We start from the raw sequence: 23,032 nt of genomic DNA on the forward strand, positions 1-23,032 counted from the left end.
GTACCGCTCCACTGGATAGATCATCACATCACGTTAATGTTACAAATAATAGTAGCGGTCTGCTGTTACTGCGACAGCTATTACAATACTGGGCAGTAACGAACGAACTATGTTACTGAGCATCGCCTCAGAACTGATTATGATCGGTCTACTAATCAACCGTTAACAATCCGTTCAATATTAACTCACTGTTAACGTCCCTTCCCTAAACTCGGTGTTCCGATTGCACGTCTACCAGTCTGATTGTGTTTATAATATAATATATTATACATGGATTCAACCTACACTAATGAAGCAAAATTAATTATGTTTGATATAACATCTCTTCATTACTACAATATTATTGCTACTGGCGTCATGAGAATAATTTAACATCCTTCCGAAAAACACGTAATTAACCGCTGAGAATTTCAAAATCGATATGCTAAAATAATTTTACTCCGATTGTTTACATATATAAAATAACATGATATTCCTAAAATTTATAGTAATAAATTAAATACGTATAAAATAAAATTTATAAACAGAGTGACATGATGAAATTAGTGTTATATGTAGTAACCGCTTCTGAAAGTTCCAATCGATCAGTGACAATATTTATGGATACAGTCATGAACTCTATTCAGGACTTTTATACGGGAATAGGAGTCATTGATACATCAAATAAGACTAAATTACCTAGCATTACTATTGTACAGAACGCTCCTCCATGGGTACAGTTTCCTGCATGGACGGTATGGCAGATAAACGACAGAATGATTTCACATAAAGACAGACGCCTGAACCATATTTTTTAGCCATGATCAATGGCAATAGAATATACCTCCAGTTCTACTCATAAAAGAACTATAACTGCACGGTAAGTATTATGAAAAAAATAACTTATATAGTGAAACGTATTTGGTAGCTCCAATTTTACTTATTTTAGTCAACAGATCTCTGCTCTACATGTTCTGCAAAATACAGAGTAAATAAATCAATTTCAATAAATGAAAATACTCTGTCATTAATTTGTACTTAATCAATCTTCAAGACAGACGCTTTCCCATTAACACACAAACCCTTTTATTAATAATAATAATAATTACTTATTTATTTTGTACAACAGCGTTCTGTTGCCGTGTAAGTAGCCGTTGCTACTTAAGCCTTTCTATATTGTACATTGAACACAAAAACTAATAATGTAACGTTATGTACGTAATGTATACAAATCAGTAGCAAGTTTACATGTATATAAGTAATATTAAATGTAAGTTATGAATCTATGCAGAACATAAAAATAATATTAGTAATAAAATAGTTCAAAACACAACAAAAATAATTTTCATATTATTATAATGCGTTTTAAAAGTAATAATAATTACTAATTCATAAAATGAATACAACAACCAGAATTATAATTATGACGATTAATATATGACAATATTTTCAGGTAATAATTTACAATTTTGCAATTAAAAAACACATAATTCAAAATATACAAAATCTAGAACACAATTTTAATAATAATATATTCTAAAAATACTAATAATTTACAAATTCATAAAAAAGAATACAACAACCAGTATATTAATCATTGAAATAATTATTATTAAGCAATTCTTATGTTGCACCTCCATCACTCCTCTTGCAACCTCAGTACCAAAAGATGGATACAGGAGGCTAGGTGCCCAAGGAATCAACGGGGGTGCCCACAAGAAACAGTAACAAAAAATAATTCTAATAAAACTACTTTAACTAATACAAAATTATAATATTATTTCAGAAGGTGATTAAATGAGTATGAAAAAGTTAATAATATCTAAACACTAGAATAAGTATGAAAAATGGATATATATGCTATCCAGCATAACCCAGTCAGTGTTACCATTTACAGCTCGACGTATTTCATCAATAGATGGACGAGCAAAAAGAATAGTTTCGCTGATCTAATAGATCAGCAAAACTATTTGCCAGACCAAAGCACCTTAATATTGGAGAACACTCAGAAACTCTTCTAACGATGTAGGGCCTAAAGCTCCGGATGTTCCGAACTGGCACCCGCAGTTATAATTCCCGAAATTCCGGCAAAGTACCGTGGAGGTGATCTGCAGCAAACTTCAAATCGAAAACAGTTCGCCGATCATTCAGTCTCTCTAGGTTCAAATCTCTACATTGAGTAGTGTAGGAAGTGGTATCAAACTGACCAGGAAACCTCCATCTCAACGCCCAAAGAAGTTTCTTCTGGACGCTTTCAATCAAATCGTTAGTGAAACCACGATCCTTGTTTCAAATGACTGAGCAATACTCAACAAGAGGACGAACAAGTGTTTTATACAGTAATAAACAAGCGCTTATCAATATGAAACGACGATAAAGCCATCTCACAATATCCAAATTTTTCTTGTCAATGAAGTAATGGCCTCAGTGTGACGTATAAAAGAAAGCTTCGTGTCAAAAAGAACCGCTAAGCCCTTCATCTTCTAGACTCGTTCAATGCGAGAGTTGCTCATAAAGTACACATAACGAGACCAATTCGTCTTCCTTGTGAGAAAGATTACCTTCGTCTTTCCAAGTTTCAAAGGAAGACTATTTTCAACAGACTACAACCAAGCCTTGTTCAACGCTCTCTGCAACGGCAGATGATCTGCATCTGAAGAAATCCTCCTATAGATCTTGATATCAACAAACATCAGGACAGAACAACTAACATGCTCCACAATATCATTGATGAAAATCAAAAAAAGGAGTGGACCAAGGTTCGATCCTGAGGAACAACAGAACCAATCTGAAATTCATCAGACGTGGAATCCCCAAAACGCACTCTGAAACAACGGTCTGCAAGGTAAGAAGCGGTCCACCTAACCAGCGAAGAGGAGAAACCCATTTTTTCAATTTTATTCAACAGAAGATTATGTGGAACTGTATCAAAAGCTTTCTGGAATTCCAGGTGTACTTCATCTACGTAATCCTGGCCTGCTACTGCTGGACCTATGTTATTCAGAAGAGTGCAAAGGTTCGAGGTAGTTGACCTACTCAATAAAAATACATGCTGCTCCACAGCAACATTAAGCTCGATGTATGTTCGGAAGACCTCGCAGAGCAAAACCTCAAATACCTTCGACAACACACCTAACACAGAAATGGGACGAAAGTTCTTGATACTGGAATCCTCCTTTTTAGGTATGGGAATGACTCTAGCTTTCTTCCATGTCCTGGGAAAATACCCAATCTTCAAACTTATGTTGAATAAGTCAACTAGAATGGGAACAAAACATTACATAATCCTTTTACAATAAAGGGTGGTATGTCATCGATTCCACCTGTTGATTTTCCATTAAGACTATTAATGGCTCTGGAAACATCATTAGCCGAAAAACCAGGAATGGGTGGCTCCATCATATCAACATCTGAGACGAGTACTGCCCAGCAACAGCAGGTTGACAAAATGACTCGAAATATTCACCACTCTTTCGACTGATAAATTGAGGAATTTTATTTAAACTTAAGAAGTTATACTAGCTAAAATATCTCGACAGTTCCTGCAGATGGTTTTAAAAATAAAGATTGAAAATAAAAAAATAATACTTTAACATTAAAAAAAAATATTAAGGAAGAACTTTATAACAGGCCAGGCACTGATTAAATTAATTTCATTAAACGTGTAGTATAAACGAATTTTTATAAATTCTTGAATTTTAATATAGAAGTTGAAGGACATACACAATTAAGGTTAACTGCACATAACGTATAACTTATCCATATAATCTAAATATACCTTGGTGTTTTACTGATTTTTGAAATTTGTAAAACAGATAAAATGCTGTTTCTCTTATTGTAATGTATATTTATTAACACATTGTTGAAACTGCTGAGGCAAATACCAAGAAACTCGAATGTAATAAAACATTATTAGCTTGACTAACAGATAAAACTTTGGAGTATTAATTATTTTCGTTATAAATCTGTATAATTATACTTCATAAAATATATTGGACATATCTGGAATTATAATTCCGTTAAACAGTCTAATATCAAAGTAAATGTCAAATATCAAGAGAACAACTAATAATTAAATTAATGAATGGAATTTTATTACTAGGAAATATTTTGTGGTCTTCAGGAATACGTGTGCCAATATCTCTGTGCGTCCCTCTTTTATGACATCACAGAAATAGAGATTCCAGTGGGCATTCAATTTATTCGCTGTGCATTCTTATTCAATTAAGAATGAACCGAGAGAAGTTGAAAATGGGGCTGCAAAATATTAAGAAGGTTTGATAATAATAAATAGGCTACTATCATTAGAAAATACCATCCCAACAAATTATACAATAGCATTCCGTTACTAAATACTGTGTAATAAAAAAATAAAATATAATAATTAATTAATGTATACCACGTTATGCATTTCTGTTTTAACTTAATCTATTAAACATGCACCAAAAATAAAGGTTTTCAATAAAATAATTAACGGTATAAATATTTATAATATATTTCTCAATTTACATGAAGAATTTTTAGGCTAAATTAGAATGGCACTGGTTGATAATGAACTCTATCCTTTTTTTCAGTTTATTTGATGTCAACCACCATATTCAATCTGGCTCCCAACGGTTGCGAATTAGATACATCAAATATATATATTATATCATATTTTATTCCATCTTTAAAACAAACGTTTGTATCTCTGTGACCGTTTTTAGTGCACTGTTAAAATACTTGTATTTTACGTTACATGAGTTTTAGATAAATATATTTTTTATCCTAATCTACTTTTATAGTTTATTTACAAAACAATATGAAATAGTGAAAAAAATAAAATACAAGTAGATATAGAAATCTTGATAGTCAGCAGTCTATAATGTCCGATGTCACCTACAAACAGTACTTACAATTGTTAACACAAAAGATTATTTCTGGCGTCAGCTAAGCCTTAAAAAATTACGAAAAGTCCGTTTGATATTTTATTTTCAAGTAATTAATTTAATTTCGTGGTAGTGATCAATTTAATAGACACAATACAAAATAAGAGAGGTCTACTGCCCATAGAACTACTACTAGTGGATTTATTTTGCAAAAAAAATATTTGCAACTAAAGTAAGTAATAAATATAACAAAAAAATAATAAAATGCTACAGATACTATTAAAATGAATTAATATTACCAAAAATATAAGATGAAAAAATATTTCATAAGACATATAATATACTATTTGCATAATTTATGTTTTTTTTAAATATTCTTTACCAAAGAAACTGTGATCTCTGAATGTGACCTCTGTGAATTGTACCTTAAGTACAATTATTGTAAGTTATAAAAAAAGGAATTATTATTATAATTATTATAAAAGATATTAGAAAGCGTTTTTCGCCGTCTCAAATAAAAAAAAAAAGAATAACATTAATTAATTACTTTAAACAAGAAATAATATTGAATACAATAACCAATGATATTTACAGCGTTTTGTAAACGCTCATCTGCCGTATAAATATTAATTACTAATGAACTATATAAAAATCTTTTAATTATAATTTTTTGTTTTAATTATATACTGCTTCAATGCATTCATTGGTGGTACGCTGAAAGCAACAGACTTTTGTTGGGGTTGGACCTAGTCTGGTGCTTCCCGGCTTTTGGGACGAAACTAATCCCGCCATACTGCAGATAACCACAGTAGGTCGCTCCAGCGAGATACAGTAGCTCTGTCGAAAGCAACTAACTCCAGGGATCGACCCGGCTTGAGACCGTTGGTAATACAATGTCGAGGATTAAGATTGGCGTGATAGCTATGCTTAGGTCTCCTTCAAATTAGGTTTATTCATGAAACGGTCAGATTTGAACCCGTGAAACTAGAGTTTGAAACTATTGTCTGGCCTAACCTGAGCGAAAAGGAACCAGCTAAACCATACCTATACATTCATGTATAGGTATCTACGTATACATGAATCCAAACCACTACCCAATTACGCACCCAATGCTTTGACGTTATCGGCGTTATCTATTTGACATCAGACCCTATGTTTCATTTTTAAAGGAAATAATTTAAAATTACATATAAAACGTACCTGTAGAAAGTTGTTCCACTGTATTCGACAGCACGCTGGAACACACCAGAATTGAAGCCAAAGATAAATACACCGGTAACAGATGAGACATGATTCAAGCCACCGATGTAGTTAGAATATCAGAAACATGCGAGCATCTGAAAAAATATATTATTAAAATTACAAAAATTAAATAAAAAAATATTACCGTAAAAAAATATAAACTGAATTTACAGAGCAATAAAATTAGAAAAGACTCAAACATAAGTTTCTAAAATGGCATAACCTGTTTAGAAATTAGTAGTCTCCAGTTCAGTCGCAGAGCACGCAGAACAGATTTTATGTTTTCATGATCCAGTTTTGGTTTCAGTCTTTTTTAAGACTAAATGAGATGTGTTTTGTTTCTACGAGTCCATCTTTGTTAGAAGTTCAACGATGGGAATGTCACTAGCAGCATTCGCATCGGTGGCATCCTGGCCGAGGCGAGACTGCAACATGTCTACCGCCAAGGTTTTTGAAGATGACTTCCGGTAAAGCTCATCAGGGCTAGGTACGGAGAGGCTGGCGTGGCGACCGGAAACATCACATAGTGGGTGTCTTCCCTTCGGGGTTAGGATGATAGTGGAAGCCACGCGGTTGTACACTCTCACAAAAATTTTGCGTACAACATAAGTAAGAGGGAATAATAAGAAATTCCTTATTAGGGTATTTCAGAATTTCTGAATACACGTACACGTTGATATATTATTCAGAAAAATTCTCCGAATGGACATTCAACAAATTATTTTTAATAATTCATATTTACTGGATTATCACAGTTTAGAGCAAATTTGTGAGATCAATTTAATAAGATATATATATATAAAATATGCCAAATAAATTTCATACATATAAATCGTATGTACTGCAGACACATGAACATGTAGATAGATATACATATATACATAAAAGTACATATACATAGATATGTACTACACATTAGCGAAAGACTAATTTGCTGTTTTTTATTGTTTTTTAGGCGGTGAATGAAACCAGTTGGTAACATTTAAAAACTATTATCCGAATAGCTATCTGGATTGAGGCCATTTTTGAAATTGGCCACTAAATTGTTACTACAGGAGTATTTTTTAATCCCAATTTTAAATGCTTCTATGTGTACAATAGGAATCGTTAAGTAGAAAAGAGCACTTAAATTTAAACGCATTTTCACCTTTTCTTATTATCATCTGATTATTTACACAACTGTTCATTTCTATTAAAAAATACGTGAGGTGTGAGATGTAATATGGTTTATTATAGTGTAGATTATTATTAGTTTAACTTTCAAAACACCCTTACTATATTTTGTTTACAGATAATATGGTATTGAATTAAATATTACGTAAACATTTTCGTATTGAGAAATTACGGATCTTAAATTAAGGAAATTCAAGCACTTTTCTATTCATTAAAAAAAGTAGTAGAAAAAATTAATTAGATCGAGTTTTATTCTACTTTGGAATTTTATTGTTGGCTCACTGTAACATTTTCCGCCATAAATTGATTAATATTGATCCCAATAAAATATAATTATAATTAAATAATCTTAATTAGTTGTTGACGTATAAACACAGACGGACAGATGAAAAACTAAGTATTTCCGAATCTATGTTTATGTTAACTCTACTTTTCTGTCTAGATAGCACTATAGCAGAGCTATAGCTTTGGAAGGGAAATTATTGTAATCGGTCCAATTTCTGCATAAGCGGTTTTCATCGGATCTTGTCCTTTTGACACCTAGGAACCCTAAAAACCGAATGGAAAATTTCCGGATGTTAATTTTTGTATGTACGTGTGTGTGTTCAATGTTGGTCTTTAAATCTCCTCATATCTCACGAAATACCGGACCGATTTTGACTTTTTTAACACATTCTTTTTCCTGTTTAGCCTCCGGTAACTACCGTTTAGATAACTCTTCAGAGGATGAATGAGGATGATATGTATGAGTGTAAATGAAGTGTAGTCTTGTACATTCTCAGTTCGACCATTCCTAAGATGTATGGTTAATATCCCAACCACCAAAGAACACCGGTATCCACGATCTAGTATTCAAATCCGTGTAAAAATAACTAGCTTTACTAGGACTTGAACGCTGGAACTCTCGACTTCCAAATCAGCTGATTTGGGAAGACGCGTTAACCACTAGACCAACCCGGTGGGTTGGACCGATTTTGACTAAACTTGGTCATATTACTTCTATATATGGGGATTTGATGCCATTAAATTTTCAACTGAAAAGGTCAAGGGATAGGCTGTAGAACAAGGTAACCCTCAGTATCTCGAGATTTCACCTAATTCAGGTCGTATTTTTTTTTTTAAGACATTTGTTAAGGATTAAAAAATAACAATATTTTCAAAAAAGAAAATGTTTTTCAAAATCGCATCCCATCCCAAAAAATACTGTTGCAGTTGCCTTCTATGTTGTGACGTCAAAGATAAACGGTAGAATTAAATAAATTAATAATATTTTTTTACGTGTAAAAAATAACTCTGTCTGGCTGGGTTTCGAACTCGATCGCCCGGTTGACTCGTACCTGGTGCGCTAAGCCTCACGGTACACCAGTGTGCTGACCGTATAAGCGAAATTTGTTCTATGTTAGTTGTGAAATTATATTAGTTTAGTTAGTGTCGACCGTCGCCGCTAGTACCGCCACAACCGCGCGAATTAGTGTATCTGTATGTAAGTCGTACATCAGAAACAACCCACACACAGTTGCAGGATTGTCTCGAAACGCCGCGGACGTTAGCCGTATCCCGCGTGACGGGAAAGTCCTACAACTATGTTATCAGTTTTTTTTTTTATTACTAACGTATTTTTTTTTTTTTAGTAACGTATGGGACAATTAGAACAAAACAACCATATTTTATTATAATTTTGAATTTGCATTTTTTAAATTACTTTTCAATTTCAATGTGTTAATTAATATATTGGCGATTTAAATTTAGTACATTTAAAAAAAAATTAACAACGGGTAGGTTTTATTATTTTTTTAATATATTATTATTTTATATTATCAACAATAAAATCATTAGCGATTGGAGTGTAACTGTAAATGTACCGGTAAACATGTAATCTTGAACAGACTCAGGCCTACAATTTTTAAGATGTGTGAATTATTGAACTCCAACCACTAAAGAAAATCAATATTCACGATCTAGTATTCAAATCCGAATAAAACCACACTAACCTTTAATAAGATTTGAACCTCAGAATCCTTGACTTCGAAATCGACTGATTTAAGATGACGAGTTTTACCACTAGACTAACCCGGTGGGGTAATAAATAAAGATATTTATTACCGATGATAATGCCCGTAACGAGAAAAAATTAATGATTTTTGGAAATCCTTTGTGCCTATGGCAGCTAACAAGGAGACTTTAATATTAACTAAGACGAACATGTAAGCGATTTTCAGGAAATACATCATCATATTACTAATTTTGATCATATTAGGTAAAAAATTTTCAAATCTTTATTTTTGTGTCTAATATTATTCATTGTTTAAAGCTCGTAATAACTTTTTAAGTTAGAGACCTCTTCATTATTAATTATTTTGAGTTATACACAGTATCCTCTTTTACATAAAGAAATATTCACTAACAGGCAAATAAATAACATGAATTTACTTTTTCACATTTCACAACCGTAGCGATTTTAATTTTTAAGCTATTAATACATTGTCGTATTATTATTATTATTGTTCTATAACGTCTTATCAGTTTTAATCAGATTTTGTTTTATTACTGAAGATGTTAGGAATTTTATTTAACTGGTGACACCAAATTTGCTTGAATATATCAAATAGCTGAGTTGGGGAAAATTAATCTATGTTTACATGACAACCTAAAGAAATATTTTTGAGCCAGTGGCTAATTTCTCCATTATAAAAATACTTTTAAGTTCTATTTCTTTTGTTAGCTCGAAAATGATAATAGAAACTGATATTCTTTTATTATTGAATCACAAAAATAGCAGTTAAATTGTATAATAAATAATATTTTCAGTTATTTTTCTTCAGTATACATAGGATTCTTAGTTATTATGCCTTTTTAGTGTTACTACATGAAATGGTATTATGAAGCTTGTAAAACAACTAACAAAATCAGAATTATTGCGTATTGGTTTTAGAATTATTGTGTAGATCCAAATTTTCAAAATTCTTTGGATGAAGTGCATCGCTAAATAATAATCTCTAAAAATTTACATCAGAAAATACTGAAATAACAAAGAACAAAAACGGGGAGTACCTGAAGATTTGTACTTCATGTGATTAAATATCCACAATGATATGAGTTACCCGCTGAAAAACAGGATATTACAAATCTTCCTGGTTGAAAAATAATTTAATTTCTTTCTAATTTGTTTTAATCCTATAACCACTAAGAAATTCCAAAAAAACAGCCGATAAAGACTGGAGAATTAACATTCGGTAATGGCTAGCCATTCAGTCTAAAGAAGGTAACACAATTTTCTGTAGAATTAATTCGAGAGAAGGTAAAAATATTTAGAACATTGTTATTCCTTCAATAACAGCTCATATTTAAGAAAAGTACTTAGTTTCGTACAAGGTTAATAATAATATGCAAAACGTTGATTACGTAAGGTGGGTATAAACAATGGTTTAATTTAGTAAACTGATCGGTTGATTATCCCGACACAAACTATATGGACCATAAAAACTGGGTTAATCATGGTCACTATAAGCAGCTATAAACCAGAGACAAGCACCAGTTTTATGCGCTGTCGGGCAGTTGTAAACACGGTCGGTGAGCGTGAATTTGTATGCATTTTCAAAATTAATTTGAATTTACCTCGAACTAATAACTTCCTAGTTAAATGTAAAACGTAAAATTTATCCTGAAATAGATGCAAATTACTAAATGGGATGAAGCACAGATATAATGAAATTACTGTACTTGTTAACTCCAGTTTGTTTATAATAGTTTATTTCAATTAAATGAAGTTAATCGCAAAAGTTTAATAAACTTTTTAAAGTTTAATAAACTGAGTTTAATTCACTCGTAAGTCGCAACGACTCTTTACAGCTGCTGTTTAAACAAACATAAAATGAGATTAGCGGAACTACTTGAAAGAAAAACTTCCCGGAGCAAAAAAAGAGAGCCAACAAATTGGAGTTCAAATGTCAAAATTAATGACAATTAACAAACTTCTACGTTTGAGATGCACTACGTATATCAGTCAAAATTATAATTGGACTTTACGCTACATATTTACTCTGTTACGTATTCTCAGTTGAAGTAAATTTAAATAATTATTATGTAAAAAATGGTATTGCACATAAAACAGGATAATCCTAAATAAACTCTCGATGGATTGAAACGATTAAAAAAAAATTGAATTATTTTGCGCGTTTCAAAATTTCAACGTAAAAAGGAGACAATTTTTTCCCAGGGTAATGAAATAATTATAATTTTCACCCGTATTCTCTGAAAAATACTGAAGGAAAAACACAGTGGTCAAAACCAGGCCGCACAGCCACAGCAGTTCGGACCATCTTTGAACGACGAACTTACACGCATGACTAAATGCATGAAAAAATGTACTCAAAATGTCCAAACAGTTAGGAAAGAAATCAGATGGCAGTAGATAACTATACCTATATACTGTCTGTCCTATACACTGTCGAAGATGGTGATAATACTAGTGTCTATTGACACCACACATACCAAGTTTAATTTTTGTACAACGGAAACTATAACAGCCAATGAGGAAATGTATGTAAGTTCAGTTCTACTTATGAAAACAATAAAAAACTAATGTGGGTGGAACAAGAGAATCATCTTTGATCTTCTGATCCCTAAAGTAGTGGAAAATTTGTATTGAGAAGTTAGCGAAGACAGTATTATCTTATCTGAAGTTGTTTGCGCAAAAACCAATAGAGCATGAAGCGGATTAATAGAAATATTTTCGTACTCTAACCGCTTAGCCAACACAGACTAGTTATAACCGATTCAGGGGTTGAGATTTTCATAGTTTACTAAAACCAAGAGATAGACCAAAAAACTATAGATTAAAAATAGCAATTTCTTGTTGCGGCCTTAAATCTTCACGGGATCGCTCCAACGATTTAAATACATATACTACCTGAGCAGGCTGGGCATAGGTCGTTTTCACACCTGTATTAACTAAGTTTTGGCTCGTGTAAAATACGCTGAGACTGGTTTTCAGAAGAGGTGAAGGTATCCTTAAATCAGTGTAAGATGGGTCTAGATACACTGGCTAATGCGGAATATCCTTCGGCCTATAGTTCCTTTTGAAATCATATATCTAATGAGTATACTAACGATCAGCAAGCTTATTAATTGATTTTTTTAAACATTTAGGAAGATGCCAGTAGTGGCCCAAACCCCAGTAGTGGACGAATAATGGTCTTCCACAACGTAAGTCCTTTCTCATCTCCTCATCAATTTGTGTATTAGTGATTTACTGCATTTATAACCTGGAAAATTTTGAAATTTTTTAATCTGGAAAATCTGAAAGGCCGTGCAATATGTGCAGATAGAGGAAACCGTAAAGTGTTTTAAGCAATGATTTAATAATCCTGCGGATTTATGCAAGGAAGTTAAAATTATAAATTAATTTAGAAAACAATGAGACTGTATGCTTCCAATTAGAAATACATTCACTGATAAGACGCTATCAGTTGTACTCACGAAATCCAAGTGAAACGCAATCGGTGGCCGAAATAACTTGGATCTAAATGTTGGTATTAACTTGGATCGGATACTGTTACATAAATGCTGGTTAGGAAAGTCCGTAGCAAAAGTTACGATCGGAAATAATATCCAACAGTATCCGTCTTACACTGGGAGCGTTTGCTTATACAGTTAAGGGATACAGCAGCTCTCCCACATAAGCTATGGGAAAGGGTATTTGTGTGGATAGTATCGACCCAGAGTTGGCTAAAAAACAGCTATAATAAGCATGGTGACACATATCACAATACGTATTCTGTTGTAGATCCCAATACTAAACCATCTGGTACTATTAAGCCAGTGAATATGGTATCTTGTAAACCGCGTCAGAGGTGGATTTGGCCTTTGCTCATAAATACTCAATGTGGAAATTTGTAGATTCACCAGGCTTTGATTGATGTAATTCATCACAAATAAGGGGAACCACGACAATGCGTGCGTGCGTGCGTGTGTGTGTGTGTGTGTGTGTGTGTGTGTATCTTGGAAATGTTAGACATTTTTAGATGTGACATGAAACACAATTGAGTGGTTGAGTAATCAAGTAACGATATCAGTTTTTAAATTATACAGAGTGGCGCAAGAAATGATCCAATATTTGTTTTAGCAAAGATGGTTTAGGTTAATAATTATTAATGTAATGTGTTTTATTTTGGCAGAAGTGACAACAGTTCATGAATATCAGTTTCTTCTCTTTCCGAATGCGCTGTTTTGTGTATCATTCCAAGATGGCTGATAACGGAAGACAGCGCGATTAGTTGAACAGCGCGTAAAGACTGTGTTGTTTTTAAATGAAACGAAAAGTGTGGTGCTTACACAAAGATCGTTTTGTTCCTCTTTTCCAACTCCTTTGTCGCCCTCATTTAAAACAATATGTAGACTTTACGAAAAATTAGTAGTCATGGTACAGTATTTGAGCAAACAGCCTGACGATGTTCGTTCTCCACAGAATGTCGAAGCTGTCAGAACAGCGTTGCTGAGGAGCCCGGGCAAATCAACAAGAAAAGCAGCAGCATTACTTGGGATTTCTAGGTGATCTGTGTAGCGAATTTTAAAAATTGATTTGCATCTTTATATGTAAAAATAACAGTTTTGTCTAAATTAACGGTTGACAACAAACATCAAAGAATGGCATTCGCTGAACGGGCTGTGTACTAAGACGTATTGTTGAACAATGTTTGGTTTTCAGATGAGACACATTTTCACCTAGACGAGGTTGTTAATTAACAAAATGAGCGTTTTTGGGCTTCCGAAAATCCACAGGTGCTTCATGAAAAGGTGCATCACGCTCCAAGAATTACGGTACTGGCCGTAATTTTTTTGAGGTTTTCAGGGGCAGTCGATGCCCCTGAAAACCTCAAAAAATTTGATAATGAGGATAAATACTTAATATTTAAGAGGTATTTAAGGTATTTAAAAGGTATTTAAGAATTAATTTAAACAGATACACTGTCTACAGATATACTGCATTTTGGTGGTTATAATGCATCTTAGTACATTTCTCTATTACTAAATGTAGTTAATTACCTGTGTACGATAAAAACAAATTTTAACTTAAAAAACTGATTCTCTTCTAATTAAAATAGTTTGAAAACAGAGTGACCTAAATAAATTTTCAAAATATGTCTAGTGATTTTTGTGATACAATGCAGATTTGTTAATATAATTACTCATAATAAATAAATAACAAAATAAGTTATGATAACAATGATTATCATATTATAATACATTTATTATTGTTCATAGTAATTCATGATATTCTAATTAACACTTTTCCAATAATTTATTATATAACTATCGATTAAGATAATTTTATAGAAATATAACTTGTGATTAATAATAAACATCACGTTGTGCTATTAGGAATAAAAAAATATTACTTCATAATTTAATAAAGAACAAAAAAACTTGATTTAACTGTTAATTAAATTTTCAAATATACAAATTTACCCGATGTTAATATAATTTAATTTATAAAATAAAATTTATTTTTGTTGCAAATGTGAAAGCAAATATTAATTTTTATTTGAACTTTGTCTCCAAAGAAACAGATTTCCATAACGTATGCAATACTGTATCCAAATTGAATTTAAAATTCAGTTAGAATTTTTTAATTTTAATTAGATAACTACATTTGGCTTGCTATATCTTATCCGATGGGTTTGACCCACGTAGACTTAGTTTTATTAAGCTATCTAATAAAGCTTCATAATAACAATAAAAAAGCAAGGGTGGGTGGATATATTCTTTAATTTACTATTTCTTAATTTTTTAACACACTTTATTTTATTTATTTAATTTTACAGATTTTAATTTTTACAAAGATAAACTAAAGAAAAATCATCATTATTTTGATTAATTTAACTAAAAATGATTTTATGGCGACATGAACCGTGCAAAAATTGTCTAAAAATGCATTCTATTAGGTACTTAATAATTTCTCTTTATTTTCAGTAAATTTTAATGCTCATGGATTTACATGAATCACTTTTTAAGAAACTGTTATTTATATCAGGAATAAGTATTAAAAAAACAATAATAAAATATTAGAATGTTCATTTTTTAAATTAAAAAAAAAATGCCTAGTTTTAAAAAAAGGTATCATTAATGACTGGGACGAAATTACAATCAGAGTAAAAAAACTTGCTGCACAGAAGTCAATAAAAGTAAGGTAAATTTACAACATGTTCTTTTTTAACGTCATTGGAGTTACGAGGGTTTCTATTTTCTATTTCTATTTTTATTAAACATTTTACAAATTAAAGGATCATTTTTGATTAAAAGGTGGGTGATATTTGGAAAACTTTTGTTAAAAACCTCCCAATCTAGGCAAGTACGATAATTCTTACTACGATTAGTTGCAAAAATTTTTATGTTTTGCAGGTCTCATGCGGGAGTTATGTGGCAATAATTTAAAAAGTAGTCAGACAAGGTTGCTTTGCTTAATTTTTTTCAAAGAACATTTAAGTACAGAAAATGGTTAAGGTAAATACTTGCATAAAGATTATAATGTTTAATTTTTATGTTTTTAATTTATAAGTTTATTCATAACTTTTAAGCAGAAAAAAATAACTTCGTAGTTTTTAACGATTTTTATGGCGCTTACACAAGAAATCTCAATTATACAATATGTCGAAATATCAATAAATGTATATCTTAGGTTACATATCTTAACTGAAAAAATACAACGTAAGAGGTACAGAGTAGTTCGCCGTAATATTTTCAGTCTTAGGGCCAATAATTGAAAATAAGTCAGCATGAAATTGTAATAATGTAGATAAATGCAGCTGTTTAATGTAACGATTCTTTTGTTCACTAAGAAGTATATTCTTCCAATAAAAAAAATGTTTGATCATAAATCCGTAGAACAGTCAACAGTATAGATGTATTTTATTATCTGAATTTAAGAAGGTAAAAATTTATTTATAAAAAATCAAGGAAGATAGAGGTGGCTTCTATACTTTTTCATAATACTTTCTGTGTTCTCTCCACTGTGACCTCATAACGGGGTGTCGGTCAGAGAAGGGTAGGGGATACGGATGACCAAGCGTTTCTATCAAACCAACTTCCTTCACTTTTATGTATGTAGCTTACTGTCAAAAAGATTTATAAAACTTTAACTACCTGCAATGTAAACAAAATAACTGGTCAACTTTTACGTTATTTCGTTTCATTGCTTTCCTATTTGGAAATAGTCCAACTTATATATATATATAACTTATATATATATATATATATATATATATATATATAATATTTTATGTTACTCACCTGTAAAACTTTATATGTATATTTCTTGTGTGCGTGTGTATGTCACTGTATTCCTCCTAAACGACTGGACCGATTTTGATGAAATTTTTTGTGCGTGCAAGGGGATTCGAGAATGGTTTAGATTCACAATTTGGTCCACTGGAAAATGTTTTTTTAATTAATTTTTTATTTATAAGTAGTTGTTAATTTTGGAATGTTTTACATTGGATCCGGCAGACTGCGCTACCATCGCAGTATAGAATATTCAATAATATTCTATTTTAATTTTAGTTTGTACCGACAGTTGATGCTGCGATCAAATGGAGAAAAATATTTCGTAATTTTGTGTTATTATTGTGTTACAAAAAATCGCGAGAAAACAGTTTCTTAATAAATAAGAGGCTAATAAATCAGATGGAATGTAACCAAAGGAAAACCAATCAGATAAATGCAAGATGGCCGCTGTCAAACACAACGACCAATCACAAAGAGCCCGTATGGCCGTTGCCAATGTAAACAAAATCACAACTGATTAAGTAACAAGTAGGCAGCACTGCGATCGCGTTTAGAATTGTGCGCGTATTGAGAAATATTATATTATTATTTATTGAAATAACGTTTTAAAGTGCAATTAAAAAATATACATTGTGCAAATTTGTAAGGTACAGTATTGAAGTGAAAATGTTTTTTAAATTTATTTATGTGTTGTTGATCTTGGGATGGTTAAGGTTCACAATTGGGTCCGGTAGGCAGCGTGTGGGTCCGGTAGGCAGATCTGCGATCGCGTTTTAGAAGTTTATTTTTAATTTTTGGTTATCAGTCAAACCCGGTAATTGGTGCTGCGATAGGATTCTAGGATTTTTTTTTATTTTGTTGCTTTTTCGCATATCAGTTACTTGCGTCGTAGCTTAGTGTTGTTCTTACATTAAAATTCGTATTTAGATTTAATTCGTTTCAATTAAATCCGATAGGTAGTGCTGTTCTGACAATTGGATTTATTTACATTCTGAATTTTATAAAGTTAAAGGTGAAATTTTATAAGGTTCCGTAATGTTATGTAAGTTTCTTAATGTTCAGTATTAATTGTAATGATTTTGCAGCCACAACACTTTTCGTTAAAAAATTATTTTCCACCGAACACTGTGATTTATAATAATAATACTGATGATTTGAGAGTGGTGTGAATTAAATCCGATAGGTAGTGCTGTTGATTTGCCATTTGGATTTATTTACATTCTGACTTTTATAAAGTGAAAGGTTAAATTTAGCTAAATTGTTAATGTTCAGTTTTGGTTTTATGAAACTTTCAATTGTTGTCATTTAATCTGTATGTATACTCAGATCTAGCAATAGCGAAGCATTGCCGAGTCTGCTAGAATTGCGCGCTTATTGAGAATATTATATTATATTATTATTTATTGAAAAAACGTTTTAAAGTTTAATTAAAAAATGTACATTGTGCAAATTTGTAAGGTGCAGTATTGAAGTGAGTATTTTAGATGATTTTTCATGAATTTAAATGATGTATACACGTGCATTCAAATAACAATCAACTTAACCTACAAATTTAAATTGTCAGTTCTCATTTGATTCTATGCAACTTATGAAGTATTGAACGGCTCTTTGAAAATAAAAATTTAAGTTTGTAAAATAAATTATAACATTTATAAAATTAAAATATAAGTTACTTATAATATAGTTTAAAGTATATTTAAAAATTGAATTTATAATGTTTAGCTGATTAATTTTATAAAAAGTTTTCTAAAATTATTTTTAATTTACAATTATCTAAAATTTGGTAAAATAGATGTTAAAATAAAGAATGAGAAAAATGTAAAAATTTCTACTAAAATTTTAACAATGTTGCTTTTTTACAGTGCTTTAATTTTTTTTATTAATTGATTAATTAAGCTGTTACATGATTATGAAACATCAAAATTTTTAAATTAAAAAAAACATGTAGGAGGTATACTTTTTTAGAATGATTTTAAGTATAAATTAGTAGTGATGTGGATGAAAATTTATTAATTACACTAATTATTAATTTTACGACGTTTCAATTTTTTAATTCAATTTTCATCGCACATCTCAATATTTAGTGAAAATAAATATTAACCATACTATACATAATTAATCAATAAACCCATTACAATAATACAACAATCACAAACTGATAATATCATACTAATAGTCATTTTAATGAAATTTAGAATACATTTCTGCTAATTTTAACTTAAGTTACTTATATTTATGTGTGTGCATTTATTACAGAATAATGCCGCGTCAGGACAACGTCTGTCGGGTCCGCTAGTGTGTGTATATATATATATATATATATATATATATATATATACACAGGTGAGTAACATAAAATCGAACCCATAACGTAACCGCTGCAGAATTGGTAGGTTATGTTGGAATGAAATTTTATGAATGAGACGGATAAATTAAATAAGAAAAACATAAAAAGTAATTTAAATGTTGCATTTTATTTGTTACAAAAGATGTTCAATATGACCACCCTGGGCATCGATGCATTTTTTTACTTGACTGATCATATTGAGAGTCGTCAGACGCAAAACTTTGTTGTCAATTGCACTGATTTCTCGTTGAATGAAACCTTCAGTTCATGGATATTTTGGGGATTAGATGCATCAACTCTCTCCTTTAAGTAGCCCCAAAGGAAAAAGTCGCAAGTAGACAATTCTGGGGAACGTGGAGGCCACCGTCCCCTGCTTAAAGGTCGTTGCCTGTCCCCTTCAGTTGTTTTACAGTTGTAACGCGGTATGGTTTCAATTTTAATTCATGAAAAACTTTACGACAATATGTGATATAACCACCAGATTGTTGGGATAACTTGCGTAGTGATTTTTTTTGGACTGGTAGTAATTCTTTCAATATCGGCAATGGCCTGTGGAGTCCTAACGGAAGACTGGCTGTTTTTTTTTTAAACCGAACCGTTGTACGCCATTTTTTTAACTAAATCGTGTATGCTACTCTTCGCTGGGAAACAGAAATTCGGAAATCTTTCTACGAATACTTGAACGTGATTCTTCAAACGATCTAGAACGAATATAATCCTCAACTATAGCTATCCTCTCCTGGATTGAATAAGGCATTTTACACAAACACAAGTGCACTTCAATAATGCACTGCAACAAATCGTATACTGCCCCAATTCGTGACCTCCTGACAAACGACAGCAACAATCATTAGTAACATATACATCCACTAGTTGCGCTAGTTGTATGAGAGTCTTTCATAAATAGTGTTGGGTAGCGGGTTTCATTACGGGTTCGGTTTTACGTTGCTCACTCTGTACACATTGCTGTTTATTTCGTACCTGTAGTGAAACAAACAAAACATATTCTACAGTTCTACGTTTTGAGAATTTTCCTGTTTTTTAGGATTTCGATAGATTTGATAATGATATTACAAAGTAGTATTATTACTATTAAATAAGAATTTTAATTGAAATACGGATTCTTTATATGAGAAAATAACACAATTCATAATGCGGGACGCATTAGTGTAATGGTGTTATCACGCTTTTACATCACCTAGTCTCGTCTTCGATTCCCAGTGAGGTCTAGTAATTCATTATCGATCATTTCATACATCACATCTTTATTAAAATACGAATAGAAGAATGCATATAAAAACAATAATAAAAAATCTAAGAACATATTGAGTGAAAATAAATCACACTTACAACTAACATTAGACATTTCGAGTTTCATTCTGCATTTAAAAAAATACCTACTTGCTTTTGAATAAAAGAGTAAAAAAACCATTGCAATTTTTAAACTTTAAAAATCGACTTTATTTTCCTACGCACGTTAAATTATATTGTGCAAAATATATTATACATTTTTATTAAATACATACATTAGATAGCAAGGTTTGCAAGTTATTTTCTTATAAAAAAATATTTCTTACAAATTATAAGCTTGCATATAATCTTATTACAAAAAAAAAAAAAACACCAAAAGCGCGCAATCTGATCATATACTATCAAATGTGAGAGCTTTACTGTACGGAAATACTAGCTGAAGCGCACATTAAATTCTGATTATTCTCCGAATCCTTTTATTTCGAGTAGTATGCATACTTCTGAAGTGTATATCGATCGGTTCTTATATACGGTTCTTTAATCATAGTTCAGACTTAGAGTGATTTTTACACATCTGTAATACGTAGAAATTTGTGTTTTTTTATTTTAATAAAACATTCTTAATTACGGCACTAAAATTAAGAATATACCAACCACTACTCCGCTTCTTTAAACTTAAAATTACTATAAACTACGATACGTTTATATTTCTTTTTGTTTAACGCATGATTAGAATTTAATAAATTATGCATAATATTATAATTTATTTCCAATAGATAAATTTTGATAGCTTTCTGCAAGTGTTACAAGTGCCTGGAATTGGGACACTTGTCAAGGAATTGTCAGGGTGCACGCAGAACTGGTACCTGCTTTAATTGTGGAAGCAGATTGTGTTAAGCATTTCAACTGTATTACCTGGAATATCGAGGGGCATCGCACAGGCAGTGTTGCATGCCCTTAGGGTATGGGCAGAGATACTGTTATTGAGAGCCGCGGAAGGACCGGACAGTCATCGGCACGACGATGAGGATTGTGCAGATAAATGTAAATCATTCCAGACTAGCTCATGAGATGATGGTCGAGTACATGTCGGAGATGGACACAGATATTGCGCTTATTTCCGAACCTTTACTTGCCACGGGTTCAGCCGGGGTCACGTCTGAAGACGTCAGACAATGTCTGAAAACGGGGATGTGGCTATTTGGCCGTACCGCCACCGCATTGTCCGGGATGTCCATTGAGGGAGAGAATTTGTGATGGCGAGGGTTGGCGGGGTGTATAAACTCTTGCTAAATCTCACCCAATATACTCTTTCAAGCTTATAGAGAGATCCTGGTAGTTCTTGCTAGGGACATTTCTGCTCATCGGCCGGCGTTATTAGGGGATGACTGCAATGCTTGGTCTACACCCTGGGGGTCCGTCAGGACAAATCCACGGGAAGGCTGCTTAATGATGTTGCAGAACTGGATATGGTGTGTATGAATATAGGGCGAGTCTTCACATTAAGACGATAAGAGATTGGTTCTTTTGTTGATGTCACGTTCACCGCCAGTGACCATCAGGCGGTGACTATGACTTTAACTGACCCTAGTACTGGTGAAGATGGAAGGATTGGAAGGGGGTCGGCTGGATGCAATGAAGCCGCGGTCACTCCACCGGCTGGGGTCCTGGGAGCTTCCCCCACATCCGAGCTAAAACTGACGGCATGTAAGTATGCGGGTGGTAAGTATGAGTATTGCGAGAGTTGTTGGTGTGCGTGTGTCTGTGCGCGGGTGGTGTATACGTGTTGATATGTTTGGTTCAAGAGTTTTGGTGTTGTTTTGTGCTGGTTTTTTAGTTGTGTGTAGATCTGTTTTTGTGTATGTGCGTTGCTATTTGCTTTGTTTTCCAAACAAGCACAGCGCACACGTAATGCTTTACCACCTATTTCCAATATGGGCGGGTCGCCAGGGGTGGAAGTTTAGTCGGTAATGCGCAGGAATACATACGCCTTTTTTACTTTCTTGCGGAACCTGTTAGCGAGTCCGACACTGCTTTGGCGCCCATTAATGGGGTTCCTCCACCTCTTAAAAGAAGAAAAAGCCTAGATTACGAATAATTATTTTAAACTAGATGTCGTGCTTGCGATATGTCGATGATTTACTTCGGAGGTTGGAATTCAATTAACAGTATTGCCATTGGAAGAGCTAGCTAATAAAATTTAATTTTCCTTTCAACCTGTTTGGAAAGAATCTAATCTTTGAAACAGTACCTGTATATTTTAAAACATGACTGGAAGAAACTAATATAATGTAAATTTTCAATGTTGATTTGTAATTCTGTTTTTGCAAATATAAATAATAATCTGTATTAGAATAAATCTTACAATAGGTAAATAAAACAAATTTTAAGTAAATAAAATTTATAACGTCAGAAGTTAACCTATATCTCTTTTAAATACCATTCATATTTATGGGTTTCATATAATTTCTCGTATAATTTTTTTTAGTTATATGAATATTCTATATATATATATACATTTGAAGAAGGAGAAAAAAAAATCTTTCTTCATTACTTGAAGTTAGAGTGGAAAATCTCATCAAAAGCAGAAAAAATCTTATGGAGATTATAACATCTCTAAACTGACAATAAAATTCGAAAACAAATACTAAAAAAATGAGTTTTTTATTCTCAGTGGATGTAAAAGAATCAATTAGTCAGAATTAGCACACAAGTATTAAAAAAAATAATTACATATTAGCAAACAAAAAAAATTTATGATTTAAAATTAAAACAGGAATTTGACTACACAATATATATATTTCCAAATAATTATTTTGTTAAAAAAACAATGCATTATGTATTTGTATGTATTGACGAGATGTCAATACTTGGACATCTCGCCGATAGT

The 23,032-nt window shown here is 31.9% G+C and overlaps 1 long non-coding RNA gene across 1 annotated transcript in view; it reads right to left on the bottom strand.

Moving 5' to 3' along the window:
• Nucleotides 1-6,055: 6,055 nt before the first annotated feature.
• The window catches only part of LOC142318274 (uncharacterized), a 703,057-nt gene continuing 686,080 nt past the window's right edge, over nucleotides 6,056-23,032 (bottom strand). The window contains exon 3 of the long non-coding RNA XR_012754866.1: nucleotides 6,056-6,184. This is a non-coding gene — a long non-coding RNA (uncharacterized LOC142318274). The remainder of the gene's footprint in view (nucleotides 6,185-23,032) is intronic.

The sequence above is a fragment of the Lycorma delicatula genome, chromosome 1, assembly GCF_047948215.1.
Source record: "Lycorma delicatula isolate Av1 chromosome 1, ASM4794821v1, whole genome shotgun sequence".
NCBI lineage: Eukaryota > Metazoa > Arthropoda > Insecta > Hemiptera > Fulgoridae > Lycorma > Lycorma delicatula.